Source organism: Delphinapterus leucas, chromosome 7 (genome assembly GCF_059928025.1).
Source record: "Delphinapterus leucas isolate spDelLeu-1000000601 "Yukka" chromosome 7, BTC_Dleu_Yukka2, whole genome shotgun sequence".
In the NCBI taxonomy this organism is placed as follows: Eukaryota; Metazoa; Chordata; class Mammalia; order Artiodactyla; family Monodontidae; genus Delphinapterus; species Delphinapterus leucas.
The window spans coordinates 49,087,764-49,105,231 of record NC_143135.1 but is presented as its reverse complement, the minus strand read 5'-3'; the positions used below and the strand labels follow the sequence as shown (position 1 = coordinate 49,105,231).

Here is a 17,468-nt window from a genome sequence, read left to right as displayed (position 1 = left end):
GCGAATAGCTTGTCTTTCCTTATACCTAAGGCCTCACTCTTTATGCCGTGCTGCCTGCTGCCTGCACTGTTACATTGCATTGGCACGTGCTGATGTCTATTTGCAGATGGCTTCCTAACAATAGTAACCAGTGCACTATGCATTACTCCATTCTTCCTCCCCAGCCCCAGCCCCACCCCCAGACCTCTGCTCTTAGGGTCATGTTTGACTGGAGTGGGATAGGGAAGATTTGGCTGCTATGTAGAAAAGGTCAAGAAGCCAAGTCTTGGCTAAATAATGAAATTTGGTCAAAAGTTACCTCTCTGACTCTTTAAAATCCTATCTTTTATAAAATTAAAAAAATTTCCCTTTCAAATATTCCCTTTTACATATTTAAATACATTAAGGTGTGAGTTACATGGATTACAAAGGAACTTTAGCACATTTTTTTTTTTAAACATCTTTATTGGGGTATAATTGCTTTACAATGGTGTGTTAGTTTCTGCTTTATAACAAAGTGAATCAGTTATACATATGTTCCCATATCTCTTCCCTCTTGCATCTTCCTCCCTCCCACCCTCCCTATCCCACCCCTCTAGGTGGTCACAAAACACCAAGCTGATCTCCCTGTGCTATGCAGCTGCTTCCCACTAGCTATCTATTTTATGTTTTGTAGTGTATATATGTCCATGCCACTGTCTCACTTTGTCCCAGCTTACCATTCCCCCTCCCTGTATCCTCAAGTCCATTCTCTAGTAGGTCTGCATCTTTATTCCTGTCTTGCCCCTAGGTTCTTCTGACCATTTTTTTTTCTTATTTTCTTTTTTTAGATTCCATATATATGTGTTAGCATACGGTATTTGTTTTTCTCTTTCTGACTTACTTCACTCTGTATGACAGTCTCTAAGTCCATCCACCTCACTACAAATAACTCAATTTCGTTTCTTTTTATGGCTGAGTAATATTCCATTGTATATATGTGCCACATCTTCTTTATCCATTCATCTGTTGATGGGCGCTTAGGTTGCTTCCATCTCCAGGCTATTGTAAACAGAGCTGCAATGAACATTGTGGTACATGACTCTTTTTGAATTATGGTTTTCTCAGGGTATATGCCCAGTAGTGGGATTGCTGGGTCATATGGTAGCTCTATTTTTAGTTTTTTAAGGAACCTCCATATTGAAACACTAGATACTATTTGGAAATGGCTGGGGCCCCAAGCTTCCTGAGAACCCCCAGCCACCTTGGCCCCCAGAAACCCTGTGTGGACCCCATCAGGGGTTGACCTGGTGCTCATTGGCTCACACACCATCAGTGCTGCTGTCCTCGGGCTGACCCCTGTGTCTGTGTCTCCACCGACCAGGGTGCGCACCTGGACCCTGGTGGGAAGACCGCTTCCCCAGGGATGGTGCCGGAGTTCCCAGATGCACTTGTGGGCCCCTGAGGCTGTGGCTGTGGGATGGTGCCTGAGTCACTCTCGCTTGGCAGCTTGTGGGACTCCTGCCTCCACTGTGAGGTGTATCTGTTGTTAAATGTGTGTGTGTGTGTGTGTGTTTGTAAAAGATGCTACTCTGCACACATTTTATGCTTGAAGAATTCCTACGCATTCTTTTTTTTTTCTTTTTAATTTTTATTGGAGCATAGTTGACTTACAATGTTGTGTTAGTGTCAGGTGTATAGCAAAGTGAATCAGTCATACATATACACGTAGCCACTCTTTTTTTTTTTTTTTTGCGTTACGCGGGCCTCTCACTGTTGTGGCCTCTCCCGTTGCGGAGCACAGGCTCCGGATGCGCAGGCTCAGCGGCCATGGCTCACGGGCCCAGCCGCTCCGCTGCATGTGGGATCCGCCCAGACCGGGGCATGAACCCGTGTCCCCTGCATCGGCAGGCGGACTCTCAACCACTGCACCACCAGGGAAGCCCCGTAGCCACTCTTTTTTAGGTTCTTTTCCCATATAGGCCATTACAGAGTACTGAGTAGAGTTCCCTGTGCTATACAGCAGGTCCTTACTTGTTATCTATTTTATATATAGGAGTATGTGTATGCCAGTCCCAATCTCCCAATTTACCCCTCCCCCCTTTAACCCCTGGTAGCTATAAGTTTGTTTTCTACATCTGTGACTCTATTTTTGTTTTGTAGATACGTTCATTTGTACCCTCTTTTTAGATTCCACATATAAGTGATATCATACGGTATTTGTCTTTCTCTTTCTGACTTACTTCACTTAGTATGATAATCTCCAGGTCCATCCATGTTGCTGCAAATGGCATTATTTTGTTCGTTTAATTTTTTCCCTATTTTTTGGCTGAACTGCACAGCATGCAGGATCTCAGTTCCCTGACCAGGGATCAATGCGCGCCCCCTGCTGTGGAAGCATGGCATCCCAACCACTGGACTGCCAGGGAAGTCCCTATTTCATTCATTTTTATGACTGAGTGATATTCCATTGTATATATGTATCACATCTTCTTCATCCATTGCTCTGTTGATGGACATTTAGGTTGCTTCCATGTCCTGGCTATTGTAAATAGTGCTGCAATGAAAAATGGGGTGCATGCATCCTTTTGCATTATGGTATTCTCCGGATATATGACCAGTAGTGGGATTGCTGGTCATATGGTAGTTCTATTTTTAGTTTTTTAAGGAACCTCCATACTGTCCTCCATAGTGGCTGTACCAATTTACATTCCCACCAACAGTGCAAAAGGGTTCCCTTTTCTCCACACCCTCTCTGCATTTATTGTTTGTAGATTTTTTGATGATGGCCATTCTGACCAGTGTGAGGTGCTATTTCACTGTAGTTTTGATTTTCATTTCTCTAATGATTAGAGATGTTGAGCATCTTTTCATGCACTGTTAAGTATTTTGACAATCACTGTTGGATAGGGGTGGGGACAGCAGGGTGAGGAATTCTGTTCTGGCATCTGGTCTCTCCACTATAGGGACAGGGTGGCAAGACCTGGCGGGTTTGTGGTCTTCCTCAGCTGTGGTGAAGAGGGTTGAGGGTGCCCAATCCAGTCCATCGGGGTTCCCACAGACCCTGGCATCTCCCCCCAACAGGCAGGGCCATCCGTCTGGTGCAGCCCACCCCCAGTTACCTGCCCTTCCTGCTAGCCATCCCTGGCACGAGCCCCTGCTGTGCTCCCGGGAGCTGAGTCCTGCTGGGAGCTGGTGCCTGCCGAAGGCTGGGAGCCAATTCTTCCTCTACTCTCTGCGGGTAGAGCAGTTGAAGGGCCGAGTCCCTGCTTCCCTTGGCCAGTCCCTGTCACAGCTAATCTCCGTGTGTCCCGTTCCTGCAGTGAGCCCTCTCTGGCAGAGCAGGCTGCACGTGGGGTGTCTTTCCCAGGCAAGCCTGCCTCCGTTGCTGGCACTGGCCCCGTTTCCCTGGAATCTTTCCTGGGTCATACCATTCCCTGTAGAATTCTCCTGGGAGCCTCCAGAGTGCCTCTCTTGCTAGTCCAGCACACAATCACTTTCCTGGATATTCCCCCTTAAAGTCTCCTGGTGTTTGCAGGGTGTCTTAACGGTGCACAGAGCATGTTCGTATTTTATTTCATCAGATGCTCAGAAGCCCCTCCAAGAGGAAGTGGTGCCCTGAGGCTGAGGGCCCAGGACGAGGCAGATTTCCTGACCGATTTGCTCCAACTCTGCCTTTGGGCCCTCGGCCAGGGCTTCATGGGAGACTGTGTCCTGAGGGTCTGGATGGGGCATGTGTGTGGCTATCTTGTGGGGGTGGCCATGTGGCCTCTTCTTCTGGGGGAGACATCAGAGGGGCCAGGAGAGTCTGGAGCTGCTGTGGTGGCCAGATCTGAAACCAAGAGGGTCTTACAAGAGCAACTGCTTTGGGATTGATCTGTAGGGGCCGTGAGAAAGGGTGTGTGGGCTGGTCTCCTGCGTTCCCAGGCCTCATGGAGACTTTCTGGGCTTGGAATGGGCTCAGGAAGCTACCTGATGAGGGGCACTCACTAGGGACAGATGTGGGTATGGGGGTGGAGCTGGGAAGGAATAACTGATCCATCAGTTGGGTCCATACAATATCTTGAGTGCCAGAATTTGGGGAAATGCTGTTTCCCCAAACTGGACAAGGCAACCTGAAGTTTGCAAGAGCTGGTGAACTCGCTAATCCTTCTTGGTGGTTTGTAGCAGGCTGCTGCCAAGGCCATTTCCACCAAACGATTCGGGGATGGCTCCCTGACCTTGCCCTGCCCATCCTTCCATGGGTCTGCCTGGCCCCAGGGCTGAGGAGGGCTTTGTGGGGTGGGAGTCCTTCCGCTGCAGCCTGGTGTGCCCTGTGGCTTCGGGCTCTCCCCTTCCACGGGGCCTCCCCCCACGATGGGACTGGGTTCCAGTGGAGCAATCTGTGGACTCCGGGGCTCCATTTGTTTGTCTTCCAACAGTGGGAAAGTGAGATGGGGGAAGACAATTGTTTTTTCAAAATGTCACAGTTGATTAGTCATGGTCTGTGGCCCCTTCTAAGGGGTTCCTGGGGGCCACCTCCCTCTCCATCTGCCCACTTCTTACCCCCGAGTCTGAGAGCCCCTCCAGGCTGACTCCTGTGTCCTTTTGTCATGTCCCCATCCTTCTCTAAGCACTTCCTTATTTTATGGCACAACAAGGTATTCCAGGCTCATCTTGTATTTTCTCTGCCCAAGCTCTGTAATGAGAAACACTGTTTCTTTTTAGTAGAAAATGGTGTTTACAAACAAACCAAGACCTGGAATAGGTGTATTCATCGCTGGGGTGCCATTGTTGCCAGGCTTTGTCAGGGGGCTGAGCTAGGATACATGTGTATGCTTTAAGCACACACATGTGTGTGTATACATACATGTGTGTATATGTGATCTATCAATATCTATATCTATCCACAAATATATAGTTAAATATACACACACAAACACAACCACCCACATTGATCTATCATCTTCTTATCTCTTTCCCTATGTATCTCCTATCTATCCATCTTAACAACCAGGAGTTCGTACTGATATGGGTTGGCCAAAAGGTTCATTTGGTTTTTCTGTAAGATGGCTCTAGTAGTGCTTAGTTGTCTTAACTTCGTTTGAAACAATTCTGTTAGATTGGATTGTGACAGCTGTCATATCAGCACGCATTTAAAAAAAGACATCAAAATTGGTGAACTTTTGTGTAGCCATTTTAATAGTGAAGATGGAAGAAAAAAAGCAACATTTTCAGCATATTATGCTTTATTATTTCAAGAAAGGTAAAAATGCAACGGAAATGCCAAAACATATTTGTGCAGTATGTGGAGAAGGTGCTGTGACTGATCAAAAGTGGTTTGCGAAGTTTAGTGCTGGAGATTTCTCTCTGGATGATGCTCCACCGTCAGGTAGACCAGTTGAAGTTGATAGCGATCAAAATGAGGCATTAGGTGAGAACAATCAGTGTTATACCACGCGGGAGATAGCCGACATACTCAAAATATTCAAATCAAGTGTTGAAAATCATTTGCTTGGTTATGTTAATCGCTTTGACGTTTGGGTTCCACATTAAGTTCATCGAAAAAAACCTTCTCGACCCTATTTCTGCACGTGATTCTCTACTGAAACATAATGAAAACGTTCCGTTTTTAAAACAAATTGTGACGGGTGATGAAAAGTGGATACTGTACAACAATGTGGAACGGAAGAGATCGTGGGGCAAGTGAAATAAACCACCACCAACCACACCAAAGGCCGGTCTTCATCCAAAGAAGGGGATGTTGTGTATGTGGTGGGATTGGAAGGGAGTCCTCTATTATGAGCACCTCCTGGAAAACCAAACGATTAATTCCAACAAGCCCTGCTCCCAATTAGACCAAATGAAAGCTGCACTCGCTGAAAAGCATCCAAAATTAGTCAACAGAAAATGCATCATCTTCCATCAGGATAACGAAAGACCGCATGTTTCTTTGATGACCAGGCAAAAGCTGTTACAGATCGGCTGGGAAGTTCTGATTCACCCGCCGTATTCACCAGATATTGCACCTTCCAATTTCCATTTATTTCAGTCTTTACAAAATTCTTCTAATGGAAAAAATTTCGATTCCCTGGAAGACTATAAAAGACACCTGGAACAGTTCTTTGTTCAAAAAGATAAAAAGTTTTGGGAAGATGGAATAATGAAGTTGCCTGAAAAATGGAAGAAGGTAGTGGAACAAAACAGTGCATACGTTGCTCAATAAAGTGCTTGGTGAAAACGAAAAATGTGTCTTTTATTTGTACTTACAAACCGAAGGCACTTTTTGGCCCACCCAATACCTCCAGGTCCAATCAAACAACTAAGATTCATTTGAACTTCCTCTCTCTCCATATATGTCAATCCTCTAATGGTGAAGTACCAGGCTTCCATTATCTACAATATATTTACATGTTTGCTTAAGCCTAGAATACATAGAATGTAGTTTCAGAATTGCTAACTCATTCTGTGGTGGAAACCAATCAAATCTAGTACATGGAATCCAGTATTTGTTAGAACCTGAAGGTTTAGAGCCTAAATACTGGTTCAAAACTTACTTTTTCACCCCTTCAGTGCATTATGTCATTCACTGGAAATATAGTTTGATTCACTTGCTTTCATTTGTATTCTATGTTAGGGTTTCTCTCTTTTATCCTTGATTTTTATTCATTAAAAAATTGAGTATGTGAAACATTAGCACAAACTCTAAAAACATAAAACCATAAACTCTACTAAGTGTCTCTCCCCCATCTTTCCTACTCCGTTGCCACCATCTTATTCTTTTCACCCCATTTCCACCCACTCCCTGGATGTAATGAGTCTCATTAGTTTCTGGGTTACCTTCCTTTCATAAAAGGTGGCATACTGTAAATATTCTTTCTCACATTTTGCTTTCTTAAAAATTAATTTTTATTGGAGTATAGTTGCTTTACAATGTTGTGTTAGTTTCTACTGTACAGCAAAATGAATCAGCCATACATATACAAATATCCCTATCCCTTTAGGACTTCCTTCACACTTTGCCTTTTTAATTGAACAATATATTTTGGACTTCAATATATTTTTCTACTTCTGTATGATCTGATTTTTCAAAAAATAGCATACTTTCACATATTACTTTTATAGTGATCAGTCAGTATACAACATGAAATATAAAAGAACTAGGAAGCCTGCTACCTAGTAGTTATTCAAGAAATTTAACTTTACGGATGGGTAAATCAATACTCATGAGTACTGAACCAGAAATCTTTTTTTTTTAATATAAATTTATTTATTTATTTATTTTATTTTTAGCTGCATTGGGTCTTTGTTGCTGTGCACAGGCTTTTTCTAGTTGCAGCAAGCGGGAGCAACTCTTTGTTTTGGTGCACGGGCTTCTCATTGCAGTGGGTTCTCTTGTTGCGGAGCATGGGCTCTAGGCACGTGGGCTTCAGTAGTTGTGGCACAAGGGCTTCAGTAGTTACGGCTTGCGGGCTCCCTCTAGAGCGCAGGCTCAGTAGTTGTGGCGCACTTAGAGCTTCGTTGCTCTGAGGCATGTGGGATCTTCCCAGACCAGGGCTCGAACCCATGTCCCCTGCATTGGCGGGCGGACTCCTAACTGCTGCGCCACTAGGGAAGTCCCCCGAACCAGAAATCTTTTATGCACCACTTCAGATCCTCTTGGCCTCGTCCATCTCTTTTTTCCAGTTGCTGCTGTGGCCAGCACCTCTGTCCAGCTTCGTGCAGCGTGACAGCACCTCTCCTCCAGCCTGTGCTGTGAGCCTCTGGACTCCCACCTTGGGGCCTCCCCACTGAGGCTGTTGCTGGACTGCCCTTGGTGTTTGTACATAAGCAACGTGTGGTGCAAGGGATTCATGCCCCATGGTGTAAACCTCTGACCAATGGGGGATGGAGCCAGTGGGTGCACTCTTCACTGTTCCACCCATGGATGGTCTGGAGATGCAATTTAGAAGGATTATGTAACACTCACCCTTGCTTACTCTCACAGCTATACCTACCTCCCTGCTGGTTTTTGAATGATACAGGGGTGATCCCTCCCCAGGACAGTTGCTATAACTGGCCTTTCTTCCTGAAACTCTATTCCCCAGGACAAGCTTGGCTGGCTCCCTCCTTTCCCTGTAGTCTTATCTTACATCTTATATTCTCAGGATACTGATCCTGACCCTTATTTAATATCACGGCCTGTCACCCCCAGTCCTCTTACCCTCTACATTTTCCTGTTTCCATAACTCTTATCGTCTTCTAGCACATGGCACAATTTGATTATTTATTGCATATGTGGCTTATTGTCTCTCTCCCCTCTCCACACTGTAAGCATCACAAAGGCAGAATCTTTGTTCAAAATGTCCCATTTTCACTGATGCCTCCCAAATGCCTAGAGCAGTGTTTGGATCATACTATGGGCTGAATTAATTTTTGTTGAATGAAATAAACAAATAAAATTGTAGAAATAAAATAGAATTTTTTAATTCTAGAATAGATATAGATATTAATAGATAATAAATAATATAATATAATAATAATATAATAATAAATAAATAGAATATTTCTATTCTATTCTGGTAGAAATAAAATTGTTTCTTAAACAAATACAATGTATAATGTAAGAAAACTGTCCTTTTGGCCTCTAAGCTCAGGCTCTTGAGCCCTCTGCGGGTGCGCCTATCTCCTCAAGATCAGATACACTAGGAGAGTAACAGTGTACATTTTTTCTCCCTGTAACTTTACTTATAGACCCATATGGCGAATCTCTCTTAGAATGAATTATATGGTAAAGTTCTTTCTCCCGAGGAACAAAACTACTAGATTCATTTTATATTCCTACCATTATCATGGTAGCTCAGAGTTCCATGTTGTGCAAGTCAGGGCAGATAACTTTTCTAAGTTAAGGAACAATCATCTCCTCTATTCCTGCCTTCCTATATGTGGTGCCAAACCTATATGTTACTTTTTTGTTCTATACCTTCCTTTTGGGGGCTGTCCCCACAAATACCTTTCAAAAGTAGGAGAAGTATGAATTATAACAACAAATTTACATTTCTCACCCAAGAGGTGACCTACCTCTGGGCACACTGAACCTTTTCCTGCTGGAGGAGATGAAGTACTCAAGAGGTGGCAATATGACCCAGAGATCAGCTTTCAGCACAGACATTTTAAGTATGGAAACCTGGCTGGGTCCCATATGAGCCAGTTTAGGCAGTTTAGCTCACCATTTTAAGCCTCAGTCTCCTGTTCTGTAAAATGGGGATAATAGAACTAATACACCATTGCAATGTTGAGAAAATTAAATGAGAACAATGTAAGCCACTGTTTTATTTTTATTAAGATTTTTTTGATGTGAATGTTACAATATTGCTTCTGTTTTATGCTTTGGTTTTTTGGCTGTGAGGCATGTGGGATCGTAGCTCCCTGACCAGGGATCAAACTCACACCCCCTGCATTGGAAGGCAAAGTCTTAACCACTGGACCACCAGGGAAGTCCCTGTAAGCCACTGTTTTAAAGGCCCAATAAATATCACTTAGAAACTGTATCCATCTTATGTGGTGAAAGGACCTCTTATTCTTTGAAAGATCATCTACGTGGCACAAATTTCAGTTCAGGGCTCTTTCTACATTGCAATGTTTCCTCTGAACTGACTGCGAAGATCAGTTCAGATTTAGAGATGAATGGACTTTGGGCTGTGAAGAGAGCACGTACAGCAAGAGACTAATGCAGGCCATCACCAGCTAAGGGCTCTTTTCATCTTTCCCTTAGTGCCCTCTCTTTGATAACTTCTGTAGCCCCTGTGATGCCCCCCATGGAAAGACCTATCTCCAAGAAGTCCTCTAGCCCCAGAAGGGAGGTGGTTGTGAGGTGTGATCTTCAAAGGAACGTTTATGAGAACACCCTGAGGCGGGGGATGAATTGGAAAGAATAGGCCGTCCATGGAGAACCCCATTGCTGGGCACTGGATCCCAGTTCCGTGGCTGTGATAGTCAATGCCTCACCAAAGCATAGGCCCTGCCACATGTAGAGCCTTTCCCATTGTCTGGAAGGCTCACATTCACTTCGGGGGCTGCAGAGGGAGATCAACACACTCCAGTTCCCATTTTCATTCCTTTTAAGCTTCTCCCTTTCAAGGCACCAACTGGATGCTGGAAAACTTATAAGCCCTAAGCACTTTAATACATCCTTGGTCAAAAATTCAATTGAAGATGGAGAATACAAAATAAAATAACATTTCATGACAAGCCTAAAAAAGAGAGGTAGTAGACATAGCAGTTTTGAAATGTAATCCTCTGGGCAAAGATTGTCCTTTGATGTGACAATTAGAGAGTTACAGATTATTTAAAAAGTCATAAGAACAGCTACAACATTATTGAGGTGGGACCAAGGTCCTATTTATATTAGATACATGCATATTCTCTATTTTGTTATCGTAAAATTGACTCCCAGATTAATTCTTTTGCCAGAACTTTTCCTGTAATATTTTTATTAAATTAAAAAAACTCATCTGTTGTGAAATGTAACACTTCATATCAGGATTCAAAGCTCATATGGATGTTTGTAGTAGGAAACTACATTTATTAAAAATACATGTTAGAGGAAATAAACTAGAGAAAGGAACTTGTTCAGTTATACATTTTTTGCACTGATTATGATGACTCTAAGCTTGTTAAAATCAATCTGGCTAGCTATAAGTCGTGCATGTTGTATTTTTTGTGAAAAAATTTTTCTGTTTATAATTTAGATTTTTTTCCTTGCAAGGGTTTTGCAAATAAAACATCAACTTGATCATAGAGAAGAATCTCATCCTGCATCCCAGCCAGGACTCTCTCTGGTGGATGAGGATTATTGGTGCATCAGGCCAGGAACCTCAGCTTCCCGGAATAATAAAACCGTTTCCTTTGTGGGTGTTTCATCTTCTCCACTTAAAAATATCCCTGGGAAGATTTAAAGCTCAGTGGAGAGATAATTAAGTAAATCAAACTCACTGTATTTATATTTTTGGGTTAGCATGGGAATATCCTGTATGTTTGTTACTTAATGTCTTGTAATATGTAAGAGAATTTGGCATACTAGAGTACGGACAGACATAGTACTTAATAGATTCCAACTTTGAAGTGTCTATATGAATAACTGCTATAGCATAATTTTAAATTTAAATGTATAATAAAATTCCAGTAAACTTACTTTAAAAAAATAAATTTATTTATTTATGGCTGTGTTGGGTCTTCGTTGCTGCGTGTAGGCTTTTCTCTAGTTGCGGCTAGAGAGGGCTACCCTTCGTTGCGGTGCACAGGCTTCTCAATGTGGTGGTTCCTCTCGTTGCAGAATATGGGCTCTATGTGCACGGGCTTCAGCAGTTGTGGCTCTCGGGCTCTAGAGCGCAGGCTTGGTAGTTGTGGTGCACTGGCTTAGTTGCTCTGCGGCATGTGGAATCTTCCTGGACCAGGGCTCGAACCCATGTCCCCTGCACTGGCAGGCAGATTCTTAACCACTGTGCCACCAGGGAAGTCCAGTAAACTTATTTTTAAGAGAACCTCACATCTACCGTAGTTCTAAATTTATTTTATTAGATTGTAATTGTTTATTAGGAACTCGGTAAGACACTCAGATTGAAAAGCAATTTATATACTTAAAAGGGGAAATCAAAACTTGGAAGTTTATAAACATAGTTTAAAACTTTTAGAGAAAGTTAATTAAATAAGTAGTATTGGTCCCTTAAAAATGATTACTAACATTATCTAGAATTGTAAATAGAAGGAAAAATTTTGTAACTTGAACTTAAAAATATCAGAAATAATGAGGTTTCTTAGTATGTAAAGAATTACACACTGAAAACTTACCAAAAAAATGAAAGAAAGGGTTAAGTAACACACATAAGTGGAAAGACACCTTGTGTTCATGGACTGGAAGAATTAATATTGTTAAAATGTCCATACTACTCAAAGAAACCTACAGATTCAATGCAACCCCTATTAAAATCCCAAAGCCATTAACTTTTTTTTAATTGAAATATAATTGATTTACAATGTTGTGTTAGTTTCAGGTATACAGTAAAGTGATTCAGTTATACATATATATATATATATATATATATACATATAAATATATATCCTTTTTTTTACATTCTCTTCCATTATAGGTTATTACAAGATATTGAGTATAATTCCCTGTGCTATACCGTAAGTCCTTGTTGTTTATCTATTTTATATATAGTAGTGTGTATGTTTTAATCCCAAACTCCTAATTTATCCCTCTCCCCCCTTTGGTAATCATAAGTTTGTTTTCTATGTCTGTGAGTCTATTTCTGTTTTGTAAATAAGTTCATTGGCCTCCCTTTTTTAGATTCCACATATAAGCAATATCATATGATATTTGTCTTTGTCTGACTTACTTCACTTAGTATGATAATCTCTAGGTCCATCCAATTGCTGCAAGTGACATTATTTTGTTCTTTTTTATGGCTGGGTAATATTCCATTGTATATATGTACCACATCTTCTTTATCTATCCCTCTGTCGATGGACACTTAGGTTGCTTCCATGTCTTGGCTATTGTAAGTAGTGCTGCTATGAACATTGGGGTGCATGTATCTTTTTGAATTATAGTTTTCTCCAGATATGTGCCCAGGTAGCTCTATTTTTGGTTAAGGAACCTCTATACTGTTCTCCATAATGGCTGTACCAATTTACATAACCACACAACAGTGTAGGAGGGTTCCCTTTTCTCCACACCCTCTCCAGCATTTACTGTTTGTAAACTTTTTGATGACGGCCATTCTGACCAATGTAAGGTGATACCTCATTGTAGTTTTGATTTGCATTTCTCTAATAATTAGCGATGTTGAGTATCTTTTCATGTGCTTTTGGCCATCTGTATGTCTTCTTTGGAGAAACGTCTATTTAGATCTTCTGCCCACTTTTTTTTTTTTTGCGGTACGTAGGCCTCTCACTGTTGTGGCCTCTCCCGTTGCGGAGCACAGGCTCCGGACGCGCAGGCTCAGCGGCCATGGCTCACAGGCCCAGCCGCTCCACGGCACGTGGGATCCTCCCGGACTGGGGCACAAACCCACGTCCCCTGCATCAGCAGGCAGACTCTCAACCACTGCGCCACCAGGGAAGCCCCTCTGCCCACTGCCTGATTGGGTTGTTTTCTTTTCTTGATATTGAGCTGCATGAGCTGTTTGTATATTTTGGAGATTAATCCCTTGTGGGGCGCATCGTTTGCAAATATATTCTCCCATTCTGTGGGTTGTCTTTTCGTTTTGTTTATGGTTTCCTTTGCTGTGCAGAAGCTTTTAAGCTTAATTAGGTCCCAATTGTTTATTTTTGTTTTCATTTTCATTATTCTAGGAGGTGGATCCAAAAACATATTGCTGCGATTCATGTCAAAGAGTGTTCTGCTTATGTTTTTCCCTGGGATAAATCCCACTTGATCATGGTATATAATCATTTTAATATATTGTTGGATTTGATTTACTAGTATTTTGTTGAGGATTTTTGCATCTATGTTCATCAGTGATATTGGCCTGTAATTTTCTTTTTTTTTGTGGTATCTTTGTCTGGTTTTGGTATCAGGGTGATGGTGGCCTCATAGAATGAGTTTGGAAGTGTTCCTTCCTCTGAAATTTTTTGGAATAGTTTCAGAAGGACAGGTGTTAACTCTTCTTTAAGTGTTTGATAGAATTTGCCTGTGAAGCCATCTGGTCCTTGACTTTTGTTTGTTGGGAGTTTTTAAACTGCAGACTCAGATTCAGTACTTGTAATTGATCTGTTCATATTTTCTGTTTCTTCCTGGTTCAGTCTTGGGAGATTGTACCTTTTTAAGAATTTGTCCATTTCTTCTAGGTTGTCCATTTTATTGGCATATAGTTGCTTATAGTAGTCTCTTAGGCTTCTTTGTATTTCTGTGGTGTCCGTTGTAACTTCTCCTTTTTTGTTTCTAATTTTATTGATTTGGGCCCTCTCCCTTTTTCTCTTGATGGGTCTGGCTAAAGGCTTCTCAGTTTTGTTTATCTTCTCAAAGAACCAGCTTTTAGTTTCATCGATCTTTTCTATTGTTTATTTTTAATCTCTTTCATTTATTTCTTCTCCTGAACTTTATGATTTCTTTCCTTCTAATAACTTTGGGTTTTGTTTGTTCTTCTTTCTCTAGTTGCTTTAGGTGTATTGTTAGGTTGTTTGTTTGAGTTCTTTCCAAAGCCATTTTTAATAGAAATAGAAAAAAATAATCCTAAAGTTCATATGAAACCTGAAAAGACCCTGAATAGCCAAAGCAATTTTGAATGAAAGGAACACAGTTGGAGACATAGCACTTCCTGATTTCAAAATATATTACAAAGCTACAGTATGGAACTGGCAGGTACTGTCAACTCATCTTTAACAAGTGTGCCAAGAACACACAATGGGGAAAGGATAGTCTCTCTTCAATAAATAGTTTTGGAAAAACTGGATATCAACATCCAAAAAAATAAAATTGGACCCTTATCTTGAGTTGACTATTGATTTTAAAAAGTCATACAATTGCACTGCAAAGCTTTCTGTAAGAAACTCAAAAATTCACATGAACAAATGTAGCTTTAAAAAGTTTCAGTTCACTGATGTCCTAAAGTACATGAAACATAAATTGTTGCCTGGGTTCTTGAAGTAATTTGGAAATAAACAAACTGTGTTCAGCCACAGAAATACAACTGAGTGTCCACTGATTTCACATAAAAATGTGTCTGGAGAATATGGACTTTCTTGTAGAGGTAATTACAAAAAGACATAAGAACTTTGAGGGCAAAGTATTTTTTTCCAGAATAGACTTTAAAAAAATGGAAATAAAGTAGTAATAATAAAAAAGACATTTAAAACATTCAAAAAATACTGACTATAGGAAAAACCATCTTTTAAAAAATTGAAGTATGGTTGATTTACAATATTGTGTTAGTTTTTAGGTGTACAGCAAAGTGATGCAATTATATATATATCTATATGTATCTATATGTATATGTATATATATATATTATATATTTCCAGATTATTTTCCATTATGGGTTATTATAAGATATTGAATATAGTTCCCTGTGCTATACCATAAATCCTTGTTGCTTATCTATTTTATGTACAGTAGTTGTATCTGTTAATCTCATACTCCTAATTTATCCCCCCTCCCCTTCTCCTCTGGGGAATGTAGCTTCAGGCAGGGGAAACCCAAGCCTCCTCATGCCCAAGGATGTTATTTTCTCAGTCAGGTGGTCACTTATCATTCAGATCTGAGGGACCATGAACAGTAACATACAGTGGCTACTGTTCCTCATTCTTCTACTCCAATACTGTCTTCCAGCCAGGTCTGGACTTATTTCTGAGGTTGAAATATGAACCATGGACTAGAACCCACTTGAGCATCTCATGGACCTTCCCAGGGATAAGAGCAGCTGGAGCTCAGGAAGCTGGGGAGGAAGCAGAGAGAAAAATATAATTCTGAATAGTCACTGTAAATTTAGATTTATTCTTTGTACAAAATGACAGTACTTAATATAGAAGGCAAAACTGTAAATTTAATTTAGAAAAAATTAATATATAGGTACACTGGTGCATCCATTGGTACATCCATAGCTTGTTTCACAAATTTTTCGTTTTGGGCCTCAAACAAGTAGGGAAATATTTTTATTGCATAAAAGCATTGATTTTCTTGTACTTTTACTCACTGCAGTATTCCAACTATATACTGGGTGACATCTTAACACGAGAGCTTCTCCTTCAACTCTCTGGCTGTCCTTCAACTTAGGCGGTTGAACAAGAAATTATTGTTGAGCTTGAAAACTTGGATGGTGCCTTTCAAAGCTTTCAAGCAGATTTTTCAGACCTCCAAAGGAAGAGATATATCATCTATTCCTGTATATTCTCTCAAGGAGTAAAAATTGGCTGCAAAACAACCTGACATTGAAGTGGATGAAACTACAGCAATTTTCATAGTCACCATCTTTCTGAAACACATTTGTATTTATATCCAAGAAATGAGAGAAAACAGATACATCTAGTCCATACATCTGAAAGTCAACTTTATCAAATAGGATTTTCTGTACTTAGATTCCCTTAGTAGCCGGATAACACAGGTACACAAATATTAGGTCTCTGGTCACCTAAGCTGAGTAAATTGGAGAGATAATGCACAAAGGAGGTGATTGTGATCTGAGCAGTGGCTGTGTGTTCCTGCTGTAAACAAGCAGGACACTATGGGCCTTCTGGGGACTGACCCACCCTCCCCCCACCTGTCCTTTGCCTATCTCTTGTTTGTAGAAAAACTTTATCCTCCTAGGCCTTCTCTGAGTTCCAAAGAATAAATTTAATCAGAGAAGTGAGAAAATTCAGAAACAAAAGCAAACAGTTAATAAGATAAAATAATAGTTTTGTCATTAAACAAAGTCAAGGACCTTAAGTTCCTTCTCAAGCGCTGTAAGATGATATGCTGAGCCATATCCTTTGAGTGATTTTGCAGATGCTACAACCCCCACCAGGTGGAAGAAGTTAACTGCATGCTAATCACAAGCATGTAGACCCCAGACCAGTTGGAACTAGAAGGTTGATGATGCTGACTCCCCATTACCTCACCACCAACCAATCAGAAGAAAGTCTATGAGGTGATCACTCACCATGCAACCCTCTACTGCACACTGTCTTTAAAAACCTTTCACTATAAGCCATGGGGAGTTTGGGTCTTTTGAGCATTTGCCACCTGGACTCCTTGTTTGGCACCTGCAATAAACACTGCACTTTCCTTTCCCCAAACCTGGTGTCAGTAGATTGGCTTTACTGAGCTTGGGCAAGCGGACCAAAGTTTGGTTCGGTAAGACTACCCTCTCCTTCATCTGCTGTTTGAGGCACATCTTGTTGTCTTTTGTCAATTGCAAAGCTCTCAGGCCTTAGTCCTTGTCGTTGAAATATTTATAGAAGTACTTCTCCCTGCCCTCCTTAGAGAAGCCCAAGATTTCTAGACAGTGGGAATTCTTCCAAAGGCCAAAGCTTTGTCAGGTCATTGAGTCAAGTGGTGACGTGATGGGAGGTTTTGGGAAGTAGAGTGCTCTGCAGTAAACTGCTCAGCAGGTGAGGTATTATTCGCTGCTCCACTCAGTCTTAATGGATCATATGTGTGCCCCTCACAGGGTTATCTCGGTTCCTTGAACTAATCCAGGAAGAACAGGAGTCTCTCAGGCTGGGCCAGAATCTCTGAATAGGGTCACAGAAGTCTGTTTAATACAGGCATCACATCTGAGATACAGATGAGTCCTCATAGCTCACATTTATAGTTCAGTTCATAACATTAATTAAGGTTGGACCAACACTCAGTAGAAATTTTCCGTGCATCTTCTTGCTGAGCCTGTGATGGCAATAGGCAACTACTTATGGTCCTGGAGATCCTGGATGGGGACTTCTCTTTTGGTGATGATTTAACTTTGAAGACACAATAGATATTTTCTAAGATGATCCAGATAAACATTTTATTAAAAAATATCTGTCTGATAATTCCAATATTTAATTCATTTGTAGTTCTGTGCCTGTTA

General features: G+C 41.1%; 1 protein-coding gene across 1 annotated transcript in view; it reads left to right on the top strand.

Moving 5' to 3' along the window:
• Positions 1-17,468, top strand: part of LOC111171352 (RNA polymerase II subunit A C-terminal domain phosphatase SSU72 like protein 3-like) — a 56,314-nt gene that overhangs the window by 33,505 nt on the left and 5,341 nt on the right. The window lies entirely within an intron of this gene.